A 12997-nucleotide genomic window follows, 5' to 3' on the forward strand; every position below is an offset into this window, starting at 1 on the left:
CCATCTCCTACCGACCAACCTCATCCCGCCCCCTTGACCTGTCCGTCCTCCCTGGACTGACCTATCACCTCCCTAACTTCCCACCTACACTCACCTTTACTGGCTCCATCCCCGCCTCTTCGACCTGTCTGTTTCCTCTCCACCTATCCTCTCCTCTATCCATCTTCTATCCGCCTTCCCCTCTCTCCCTATTTATTTCAGAACCCCCTTCCCCTCCCCCATTTCTGATGAAGGGTCTAGGCCCAAAATGTCAGCCTTTCCGCTCCTATGATGCTGCTTGGCCTGTTGTGTTCATCCAGCCCTGCACCTTGTTGTCACCTGATAAAGGAGCAGCACTCTGAAAGCTTGCAATTTCAAATAAATCTGTTGGGCTACAGCCTGGTGTTGTGTGACTTCTGACTAGAGTGTGGTGAATGTCAGGACATTGAGTAATTTTAAGAGGAGATTTTTAATTAGCAATGCGTGCTAAGATTATGAAGGGCAGTGAAGAAAGTGGAGTTGAGGCTGAAATGAGATTAGTCATGACTGAATTGAATAACAGAGTAGGTCAGAGGGGCTGAATTGCTTATTCTGCTGTTAATTCTTATGTTCTTATATTATAGAATTTCCTACAATGGGCCAGACTGACCTTTCCTAGGACAAAGTCCTGGAATTTCTTCCATAACAGCACCGTGAGTCTACCTTCAGCATATGGACTGCAGTGGCTCAAGACAGCAATTCACCATCACCTTCTTCATGGCAATTAATAAATAAAAATAAAGCAAGCCACTCTTTGGGACAGAGGCCAGCCAAAGAATTGGTGTTGAAAACTTAAATAAAGGTAAACCCTTTTAAGAAAACAAAACGAGTCATTGACCATAGTCGTGGAAACTGAAAGTAAACAGTGAAGGTTGTATGTCCAGGGTCACTGCTGGACAATGCAAAACCCAATCATGGCAGGCATTGGGTTCCCTGGCTGCATGGGGCAGGGAGGTATGGTCAATTTACAAGTCAATGCATAGATGCCTTCTAGTTCCATGTAAGTGATTAACGTCACCATCTCTGGTAGGCTCAACATGTTGCAGCATTCGCCCTGCAATTTTAAGCATCCATTTCCTCTGACCTGAGCATTGCAATGGGAGATCAAATAACTCTGTCTAGGAGTGTCTATTCCACTGGCATAGACTGCTGACTTCTTGTTGCGGTGTAGTCTGGAACCTTTATCCTATGATGATCAAAATCTTCTGGCACAAATGTAGGTGTCTGTACATGAGAGGAAGTCTGAACTAGACATTTTTTTAAAAATTCTATTCTTCCTCTTAGCTGCTCTTTTAGGTGAGAGACTTTCCAGACAAAAGTATACTAATAACTTTTCAAACTGTATTTTCTTTTTTCCAATATCCTCTTTTGTTAGTCTATGAGCTTCAAATTTAAAACATGTGCTGTGACAATAATATATGCCCAAAAATGGTTGTAAATGTAGCAGTTTGGAGTGAGGAGGCACATGCAATATGTGAAATTTAAAACCTGAGTTTTGGAAAAAAATTGCAAAAATTATGGTATTGAATGCAAAACATACAAACTTTTCACAATAATAATCTCAGCTGGGTAGGCATTTTAGGTTAGCTGGTTAGCTGGTGCTATATTAGCGATATCACGTTATATTGTTCCAGCGCACAAAAGTCTGAGAATTGTTTTATACTGTGAGCTGCCCTTCTATGGTCATGCAAACAAACTTTGGGGAATAAAGCTCGGGGAGGTAGGGGTAGGGGTTGAGTATGGGAAGAGGTTGTGTGAGGGGTTGGGTGGGAAAAGGAAAATGTGACCAGAAAGATTATAGAATCCCTACAGTGTTGAAGCAGGCCATTAATTCTACACCAAAGACCATCCCACTCCTACCCTATCCCTGAAACCCTGGGCAATTGATCATGGCCAATCCACCTAAACTGCACATCTTTGAGACTGTAGGTGGAAACCAGAGCATGCAGAGGAAACCCACACAGACACGGGGAGAACGTGCAGACTCAACACAGACGATTACCCTTGGATGGAATTGAACCTGGGTCCCTGGTGATGTGAGGCATCCACTGAGTGACAACCACTGAGTCACCATGCTGCCCCCAAATTGTACTCATAGTTTTATGGACAGCCCACAGCACACCTTTATGAATGAAATCGTGTACAGTTGAAGCCTCAGTTTCAACCTCAGCCAAGCAGTCAGTACAAGGTTTACTGTTTTCATCTATGTCAGCTTGTAGTTTGGCTCCAGGATCCTGGCTGAGAGTTATTATGAAAATGGGCGACTCTTTTGTAGAGTAGAAACTACTTGTTTTAAAAAAATCAACGTACAGTTCACTGAAACAGGTCTGATAAATATTCAGAGATAGTAGAAACTGCAGATGCTGGAGAATCCGAGACAACAAGGTGCAGAGCTGGATGAACACAGCAGAACAGAAGCTTCATTGTCATAGAATTCCTAAAGTGCAGAAAGAGGCCATTCAGCCCATCAAGTCTGCACCCCCAGACCCCTCCACCCCGACCCTATTCCTGTAACCCCTCATCTACCATGGCTAATCCACCTAGCCCTCACCTCTCTTGACACTATGGGGCAATTTCCCATGGCCAATCTACCTAACCTGCACATCTTTTGCGCCGTGGTAGGAAACCAGAGCACCAGAGGAAACCCGTACAGACTCTGGGAGAACATGAAAACTCCACATGGACATCACCCAAGGATGGAATCGAAACTGGGTCCCTGCCGTGGTGAGGCAGCAGTGTTCACCACTGAGCCACCATGCCACCCTAACCCAGTCTTGGGTTAATGTTGTGTTTACATTGTGATTATAGGTGATTGTCAGCCAAGATGATAATTATTGAAGACCCTACCTACATATTTATATAGCAGCTTTGAGGACTTCAAGATGTCCCAAATTGCTTCACAGCCAATGAAATGCCTTTTGAAGTCTAGTTACTGTTTCAATGCAGTGAAATGCCACAGCCAATTCGCGCTCAGCAAGATCCCAATGTAGCAGTGAAGAGAAAACATTGCCCAAGAGACCATGATAAACTCACCTGCTCTTCTGCAAAAAGTACAATGGGAACTTTTTACATCCATCTGAGGAGATAGACGAGACCTTGGTTTAAAGGCCTTTTTTATAAGGTAATAGTTCTGGAAGTTGCAATAGTTACCATCCAATCTGATGATGTCAAACAGTCTTTGAATGGAGAAACAGTTCGCCATGGGAGAAAAGGAGTCCCATTACTTCCAACAGAACAAATGTTTCGGAAACAAGCCATTGTTGATCATTTAGTCAAGGCAAAACCAGTATAAAATTTAACTGGAATTCCTAGACTCAAGGTGGAACCAAGAAAAAGATTTGATATTGTCTATGATGGCATAAAATACATATGACATATGTCCAAGAGGAAACAATAGCAACAAGCAAAACTGCTCCTGTGATGCTGCTTGGCCTGCTGTGTTCATCCAGCCCTGCACCTTGTTGTCTCAGAAGCTCAAGCAAATTTGATTAAAAATATGAGAGTGATCAACAGGAGTCAGAATATTTCTTTTTCAAGAGCCCATCTTGTAAAAGGACTATCTTTTGATTTTCCAGGGTTACATTTTAGTTTTTGGTGGCTATATTTTTATTTTCACTAACTCAATTATTAGTTATTACAGTCATGTAGTAATAAGACCTTCTGTATATGTGTAGACAAATTGATTATCCGGAGTGACTCAGAAGCAAAATTATATTAAATATCAATAACAATCAACTCTCCATTAAAGTTAAATCACACAAGTGCAAATAAAACAAGCTTAAATACACATGGAAAGCACCAATTTCCTAGATCACCACAGTAAAGTGTTAGAAACAAATTTTTCTTTTGAAAATAACTGACTCACACTTCTACATACAAAACGCCATCATCCTAAGCATACCTTCCACAGATTGGTGAGATGATAGCTAAAACATTTGTGTCATATACACACTAGAGTTGCAATTATTTTAACCAGTCAGTTCCTATCCTTTTTACTGAATTTCAGACTTCTGATTTAAATTTGTGAATTAACAGTGGTCACTGCAGTAGGTCAACTATGTTTTGCAAAGTATATTAGTTCCTTGAACTTATGCAGACTTAAACTTAAGATTCCACATTTATCTGCAAGAAATTCATTATTTCAGTAATTTAAAGTTATTTGGATTCTGATTAGCTGAGTATTCCTTTGTTGACAAGCTTGAAACAATTCTGTCTCTATTTCAGTCTCTCTCACTCCTTTTGCAACTTCCCTACCCTTACAAAATCCCCTCCTCATCCCCACAATCTTGTTATAGTTACCTTCTCCCCTCACAAACCTCTTGCAGCCTTCTTCTCTATCCGCACCCCCACAACCTCCTTGTCTCACCACAACACACTTGCAACTTCTTTCGCCCCTGAAAACCGTCTTACAGTAACCTCCCCCATGACCCACCAAGCAATGGAGCTCCTAACCATAGCCGATGGTGGCCCCCATTCTTGCTTTGGCTGAAGGCAGCACCTGATCCCAATCTCAACTAAAGATGACCTCCAATACCTCCCACACTGTTATCACTTACCTGCCCAGTTGCTAGATGTTCGTCATTCATGGATTTCTTCTCTCCTTTGTTGTCGCTGATAAGTTCACCAGTGAACCTATCACTAGCAAGCATAGGAGAGAACTGGCCTATGATTGGAGGAGCAGCTCCTCCCCATTTCTCCGCATTCACTTTCTGACAGGCATGTTTCTCTGATTTGTCATCCCATTAGGTGAATTTACAGAATGATATTGGGTACTTACAGGGGCAGATACCTTCACATAACTTGAGCATTGGTAGCCAAGAATGTGCTACCATTTGCAAGTTGTTTGTTAAAGATTAGCCAGACAAAAGGTCCAGTGAGTTGGCCAAAAACACAGTTGTTATAACTTCAACTGATGTTACTACCAGTCAAGTTAGATCCTAGACTGAAATCTGACTTGATAGATTATATTTTGACTAAGAGTCATAGAGACATAGAGCTGTACAGCATGGAAACACGTTTGTTATTATTTAATAAGGTTGTCTTTCACTGAAACATAGCACACAATGCTGCTTTTTTTTATTGTGACAGGCAAAATAATTGATGATAAAATAGAATAAACCAAACAATTTACATATAACGCAAGTTGAAAATTTTTTGAAACACATGGTAAAATACATCCATTTATCTCAATTCAATTGTATTACTGTTGTCAAATAACAGGAACACCCTTCTCTACCACATCTATAGGTTTGACTTCACTGTGCCTTTGAAATTCTGGTTTTCAGAGCTTGATAGCCTCTCCCATGATTAGTCATATAATTAGACTTTCTCAGATTTGAATAATCCCTTCCGGTTTCCAACTAAACAATTCTAATCTGGAACTTTCAAACTAAAACTGTTACACTGAAGTAACTAAGTTTCTAACTTTTCTGAACAAATTCCTTTTTCAAGGGGAAACCTTTTCATACATCTAAATTCAGGACTTTTGCGACCTGAAAATCAAAAGTTTTCCAAGTCATGGGTTTTTGCCCTAAGCAAATCAAAAAATCAATTCCTGATTCTTCTAACTCAAAGGAAGCTAATGCTCTTCAATGCTTATTCATAAAACACTCACAATGCAGAAAAAAATCCAACTCACCAAATAAATCCCCCTTGAGTTAAGGTAATAGACCAACTATTAGGTTCAGCAGGAACAACAGTCTCTACAGAGAATATCCAAGAGATAAAAGTTCTTCCAGTGGAGAATTGATTTACAGACAATCAGAATCAAAGCCAAAGGTCCTCAGAAACTCAAGACTTGCCAAGATTAAGATTTTCCATTTCCACAGAGCGTACAGCCTGGAAGAACTGTGAAATGTCCAGACTGCCTACATTTGGAAAGTCAGAAGGTTATACATAACTTTTATATGTATAAAAGGGATAAAAATTGTTGTAGGAAATAATGTTTCTGAACGAGTTAATGTTGAAGTTGCATTAGTTCTACTCAATCTGATATGTCCCACAGTGTTTGGGTGTTGCCTATAGCCAAACTACACCCTGTGGCATGATCAAAGGGCACCAGCTGCCCATGTCCCTCCTCCGTGAAAGCAATTGGTAAACAATTCTTAGACAGCTGCACCTTAGCGCAGAGAGGGAGCCAAGAATTGGAGATAGCGAATGAGCAGAAACATAGATGCTACCATTTCCAATGCCACATGACCATGATGTATCGCTGGATGGTGTGAGGATGTATTTAGCGCCTACACAGAAAGACTTATAACCACATGAAATAGTGAACCATCAGGCGCATTACTGTGGAAAATAGCAGCAATGTTCAAGCCTCCTTTAGCCATGCCACAATAATGCCCTCAATAAGTTTTCTTCTTTCTCATCCTCCCTCTAAATCTCTGTGTACTCCCCGGTTCTTCAGCTGTGTTTGGAAGGAACCTGCTCTAATGTGGAGCCTGTTTGCCGTGGAAGTTGGGGAGGGTGGCCCCTGGGGGCGCTCGACTCTAGATGGGCCAGAATGTCTTCTGTCTAGACAAGTCGACACTGCTCGGATTGAATTTATAAGGATGGGCAGTGGGCACAGACTCGGTGGAGGTGGAGGGCACAGCCACATCTGCAGTATCCTGAGTAGAAAGTGCAGAAAGACCTGTGGGTATGGTTCCACCTCTGGCTGGGTACTTCCTGGCACTGCCCTCTCTCCTTGTGAAGAGAGGGAACCTGGACTGGAGTCATGGTTTCCCATGACTCTGATCCCAGGTTTTTATTCCTGAGGACCAGTGGCTGGGGTAATGCAGGTGCCAGTGTGTGCTCCTCTCCAGAAACCCCTGAGGGAACTGGGCCTGGATCTCCATGGCAGCCACCAGCCTGTCCATGGAGGCAGTCTGACTGTTGCAGGATTTACTGCTTTGCTGCAGCTTCTGGGCAATGAAGGCCATTGTGTCCCAGAAGGCTGTCTGCTGCTGCTGTTCCTCTCTGTGCAGGTGGATGAAGTCCCTGACTGGGGGCACCACAGGGTCCTCTCCTGCCTGGGGCTGAGCTGGTGCCTGGTCTCTGATGGCCTCTGAATACCCGCGAGCTGGGCTCTTCCTTCCTCGGTGAGCTGCAGAGCTGTCACTGTGAGGTTCTCACTGGGGTGGGTATCCACACCCCCTGTGTCTACAGTTACCCTCAAGGTGTCAGGATCTGGGATGGGAGAGGTACAGGAGCAGCCTTGCCATTGCATCCTCTAAAGCCTCAGCATCCTCATCCTCAGACGGCTAGGAGACAGTTTCTTGGGGAACCATCCATTTGTCTGTAGGCATCATCGGGAGGCTAACGGAACATGAAAGTCAAAACAAAGACAAGGCATCACGGCCAGTGATTAGAAGTGTTGTTCAACAACTGAGAGTGATAGCGGGGTTACAGTGCGAGCTGCAAAGGAATCCAACATGGTACTTACTTAGTTGGTGGGATGTGGATGTTTCTGCATTCCCACGAGTGATCCCTGTCTGCTCCTGAAAGGGCCAGGATTGTCTTCTTGTAAGGGGTCGGGACACAGATATCAGGAACACTTCTTCCCGTACGAGCTATCTCTGCCCTGTTAAGGCCTGTCTTCTCCCGTAGTGAGCAAAAGTGGCGCAGTGAATGAGATAGCAGTGGGTGGCATGGCTGTTATTTCTGGTGCACGTGGGTGAAAGGTGGTGAGGCATATTGAAAGACTGAGGAGGCAGCACGGAGGGCATGCAGGGTTAGTAGTGTGGGACGTTAGTGGGTGGAAGGAAAGCAAACGAGGGAAGGTGTTGTATACAATAGTGAGAGTGGCAGAGCGTGTGCCTTGGTGGGAGATGGGTGCAGTAGCAGACAGAGTGAGTGTGAGTGACAGAGTGAAGACTATGGCACTTAGCCTAGCGAAGCAGAGAAAGTCATTACCGTCTTTCTGTATTGCTGGTCATATCTCCACTCCCTAGAGATGCCACTGACCTGGGCGGCGATCTCAGACCAGGCTGGCGGAGTCTCATGGCATGACCTCCTCTGCTGGTCCTCTATGAAGAGGACACCTCTCCTCTGGACTCCCTCACCCACCAGAACTTCCAGATCCCTGTCAAAGAATAACAGCACCATGTCTCCCATTCCCTGAAAAGGGCAGCTCCAAAATGCCAGAGCTCAGGCCGGGTACAACAACAGACTTTTAAAGATAGCATGGCCACAAGAATGCTAGTGTTTTGGTGGACATCTGCTAATTGGTGAATTGTTCTGGGAATGTGATAAGATGAGGCAAAAATGGGATATGCAAAACGCCACTGGAGGGGGTACAACATTAATGAGGTCAGTTTAAAAGATAGGGTAGAAAATCTACTGGGGCCTCATGGCGAAAAACCCTCCAAAACAACTCAACGCAATTCAGACTTCGCCAAAAAGATGTAAGGTTCAGCCAAATTACTTTCCTGATAGCAAAGGACAGCAAAACTGCACACTGTACTGCAGTGTAAACAAGCACCTACACAACTGAGCAACACTTCTCTACTCCTGTATTAAAATCTCTTGAAATAAAGAATAACATTCCGTTAGCCTTCCATCACCACACATGGACTATGCTTAATCAGATCATTAACATCCAAGTGTCTATTTATCAAATAAATAGATAGTAATAATTAATATAATAGATTCGAATATTTTCCCTAATATTGATGTGGGCTGAAAAATGGCAGATGGAGTTCAAACTGGATAAATGCAAGGTATTGCATTTTGGTACAAAAAACAAGGGTAGGACTTATATAATTAATTGTAGGGTCTTGCGTCGTATTGTAGAACAGAGGGACCTAAGGGTGCAGGTACATCATTCTTTGAAGTTTGCATCACATATAGACAGGATGGTTAAAAAGATGTTTGGGGTGCTTGCCTTCATTGCTCCATTTCTTTGAGTATAGGTTTTGGGATGTTATGTTGAGGTTGTACAGGGCATTGGTGAGGCCTCTTCTGAAATACTGTGTCCAGTTTTGGTCGCGTAGTTATAGGAAGAATATTATCAAGCTGGAGAGGGTTCAGAAGAGATTTACCAGGATGTTGCCAGATGTGGAAGGTTTGAGTTATAAGGAAAGGTTGGATAGGCAGGGCTTTGTTCACTGGAGCATGGAAGGTTGAGAGGTAACCTGACAGAAGTTTATAAAATAATGAGAGGTATAGGTAGAGTTGGTGATAGTTGTCTTTTCCCTAAGATGGGGAATTTCAAGACTAGGGGACACATTTTTAATGTTTTAAAAACGATGTAAGAAGCAAAGGTCTTACACAGAGGGTGGTTCACGTGTGGAATGGACACATGAAGAAGTGGTAGGTGCAAGTACAATTACAACGTTTAAAAGACAGTTGTATGGATACATGAGGAGGAGGAGGTGATGGTCTAGTGGTATTATTGCTGGACTGTTAATTCAGAGACCCAGATAATGTTCTGGGGACCCATGTTTGAATCCTGCCACAACAGATGGTGGAATTTGGATTCAATTTTTTTAAAAAGTCTGGAATTAAGAATCTGTTGATGACCATAAATCCATTACTGCTTAATGAGGAAATACCCATCTGGTTCAGTAATGTCCTCTAGGGAAGGAAACTGCCACCCTTATCTGGTCTGGCCTACATGTGGCTCCAGAGCCATAGCAATGTGGTTAATTCTGAACTGCCCTCTGGGCAATTAGGGATGGGCAATAAATGCTGCCTAGCCAGTGACAACCTCATCCCGTTAATGAATAATAATAAATAAATAGGGACGTTTTGGAGGGACATTGGCCAAGAGCAGGCAGTTTGGACTAGTTTAGTTTGGTATTATGTTCAACATAGACTGGTGGGACTGAAGGGTCTGTTTCTGTGCTCTGTGACTTATACAGTTTGTTGCACCAAAATATAATACTTGGCCTTTGTTCAGATTGAACTGCATCTGCTATTTTTCAGCCCATTGACCCATTTGATCAAGATCCCTTTGTAATCTTAGAAAGCCTTCTTCACTGTCTACTGTGCCACCAATTTTGGTGTCATCTGCAAACCTACTAACCACGCCTTCTATATTCTCATCCTTTTGTAGTTCCCTGGTTTTCCTTTTGCTCTCTTATTAAATAATTAGGTGAGAAATTCTGCTGCCCATTCTACAGAAAGTATTGCAGAAGCTATCGAATTTCGGAAGATAACTATCCATGCGTCAATTATCTCTATCAGTACTTGCATCTAAACAGTTAAGTCATCCTTGGAATAACATCGAGTTTCATGTTTTAAATCTTTGTGCTTGGGTCATGATTTCTGAAAAGGGCAAATAAACTAGCCTATGAGCTGGTCTGTATACCACAGCCACTGATTCATTCAGTTAGCCATGCAAGCTAAACAAAACCAACAGAAGCACTGAAGAAAAATTTATTTACACAAAGCAGATCCTATTTCTGAAACTTGCTGTTGTTTCGAATTGAAATCTGGTAATGAAGTAACTATGGAGTATGAATAAAAGGCAAACATTTTATGCCTGATTAGGAATTTTTCATTCCAGTTAAATAATCTGGTAAACCCTCGTGTTCATCAACATGTTCACACACAAAGCTGCACACAATGACACTGTGCAGAGTGGAGAAATCATGGTGGTTAAATAAACTGTCCCAGCTTGGTTGAGTTAGTACTACTTTTGCCTCTGCCTGAAAAGAATATGTGTTCAAGTAGCATGCCAGTTTGTAATATAAACAGTTTAAACATTAAACTGACTCTTCAGGTGGAATTTTCATTTCATTCATGGCATTTGGCCATCGCCAACAATTCCATCTCAAATTACCGAATAAAAACCGAAAGAACTGCGGAATCTGTAAATCAGGAACTAAACTTCTGAGCAGTTCTGAGGGAGGGTCGCCTGACCCGAAACGTTAACTCTGTTTTTTCCCTTCAAAAGTGCTGCCAGACCTGGTGAATTTTTCCAGCAACTTTGTTTTTGTTCCATCTCAAATTACCCTGGGAAGGTGCCAAGTCATCTTCTTGAACCACTGTCACCCATATGGTGTAGGTGCACTCATCATGCTGTTATGGAGAGAGTTGCAAGTTTGTATCTCAGCGAGAATGAAAACAGCAGCAATATATTTCCAAGTCAGGACGACTTGCTCACATTGATGTTTCCATGTTTCTATTATCCTTATCCCTCTAGATATTGCAGGTTGCGAGAAGGTATTGTCTGATAGTTGTGTTCAACTTACTTGTCTTAGATCCTGCAGTGCCATTCAATATGTTCTTCTGGCATTAATTTTTCTCAACCACCTCACACTAAAACAAGTCAACCGGTCAGTTCTTTCGGCCCTGATACCGGGATCATCTTGTGCACAAACTACGAACACCAGTTGAGAATCGGTTTCCCCCATTTCTTTTCTAATTTGCCATTGGGATGTCACTGTGTTACTTTGGTTGCCCTAAAGGCACTAAAAAATCATCACAGTCACTTTTAACTGGGTAGAGGATTCTCTGAAGGCATGACATTTCCACTCAGGTCCAGGACAATTGTCCTGGCACTCTTATTGATGCAACAGGACTCCAATCTGCACAAATTAATGAGGTCCTTGTCTACTTCAAGCAATCTAAGAGAGGACTGAAAAGGATCAAGTAAAAATCATGAAAGTTGTCTACTGATCTTTAATTGGATTTCTGCCTAGCTTCCACCAAGTCAATATGTGTACTCCCTCGAAGTACATAAACATGTCCAGGGAAGACAGAACTACATGGAAATCCAACTGCTTTTTGAAAATTACTCAACTATTGACTAACTGTCTAAAATGTTTCATTTTTGGGCAGGTAATATTGTATCCCATCAGATGCTGCATATCCAGATATCAGTGTTATGCTGATGTTCAAGAATACCATGCTGGATAAAACCAGCCAAGACCACCTGGAAAACAATCCTGCTCTGAAAAAGCTTGTGTGTCATCTCCATGGAAACGCTGGCTTTGTATTCACCGAGAAGAATTTGTGTGAAGTCTGTGACTTACCTTTGATAACCAACAAGGTCCTAGCAGCTGCTTACGCTGTTGCGATTACCCCTATGAGGTTGCTGTGCTAAGTCAAAACACAGATTTAGGCCCTGAGAAGACCTCCTACTTTTAATCTTTGGGAATGACAACTGAGATCTCCAGAGGAGCCATTGACTTTTTAAGTGACAGAGATCAATGATAAGGAGGGAACCAATGAAGTCACTCTGCTGAGCATTGTGAACACCTCTACCTTCTCCTGTGCCTGGGTGGTCATGCAATGTTATGATAATGGCAGTGTGTACAATCCTGAGGTTCTGGTTATCAATAAGGAAACTCTACTAATGTGTTTCCTGAAGAGAGTTTGCGATGTAGCTAGTGTGTACCAGCAGGTTGGTTATCTAACCATTGCTTTCCGGCCATAATCCAACATCAGCAGCTATAAAAGAGTTCTGGCTGTTGCTGTGGAGATAAACTGTATCTTCCCACTTGCCAAAAAGGTGTAAGTTTACCTGGCTGAGCCATCAGCTTTTGTGGCCTCTGTGTTTGAGTATGGTCCAGCTGCTACCAAAGAGGAATTAAAGATTGAAGAGTCTGAGGAATTGGATGATAATTTAGGCTTTGATGTGTTGGATTAAATCTCAGCTAGTCATAGTTAAATGATAAACCAAGCCAAAACAAAAACATGTATCTATAGAAAAGAAAAGGATTAAACTTGACTCCCATAATCCTGCCCTCTGTAATTCCCTCCCTAAATGGCTCTAATTCTCTATTATCTTCCCTACATTCCAAAGCCACTGTCAAACCTTTGTATCCCACCCTAAAGCAACTAAGGCTTCCCCCAGTGTAATATCACTGTGGGACATGTGGTTTCCAGTCTCATGGTCAGTTTGATTGAAAAAAAAGACAATACATGGGGTATTTTAGGTTGTCGTTTCTCTACATTGCTGTATCACTGATGGGGAGACCTCAAACCTAAGGCTGAGATTCTCCAATTGAAGTCAATTGCCACAGGCACATATTGTGACTGTCTATAC

At 42.4% G+C, this 12997-nt stretch overlaps 1 pseudogene; it reads left to right on the forward strand.

The window, feature by feature from the left end:
* Positions 1-11691: 11691 nt before the first annotated feature.
* Positions 11692-12598, forward strand: LOC109927869 (annotated as a pseudogene).
* Positions 12599-12997: the final 399 nt, after the last annotated feature.

Source organism: Rhincodon typus, chromosome 11 (assembly GCF_021869965.1).
Source record: "Rhincodon typus isolate 14 chromosome 11, sRhiTyp1.1, whole genome shotgun sequence".
NCBI classification, from domain to species: domain Eukaryota; kingdom Metazoa; phylum Chordata; class Chondrichthyes; order Orectolobiformes; family Rhincodontidae; genus Rhincodon; species Rhincodon typus.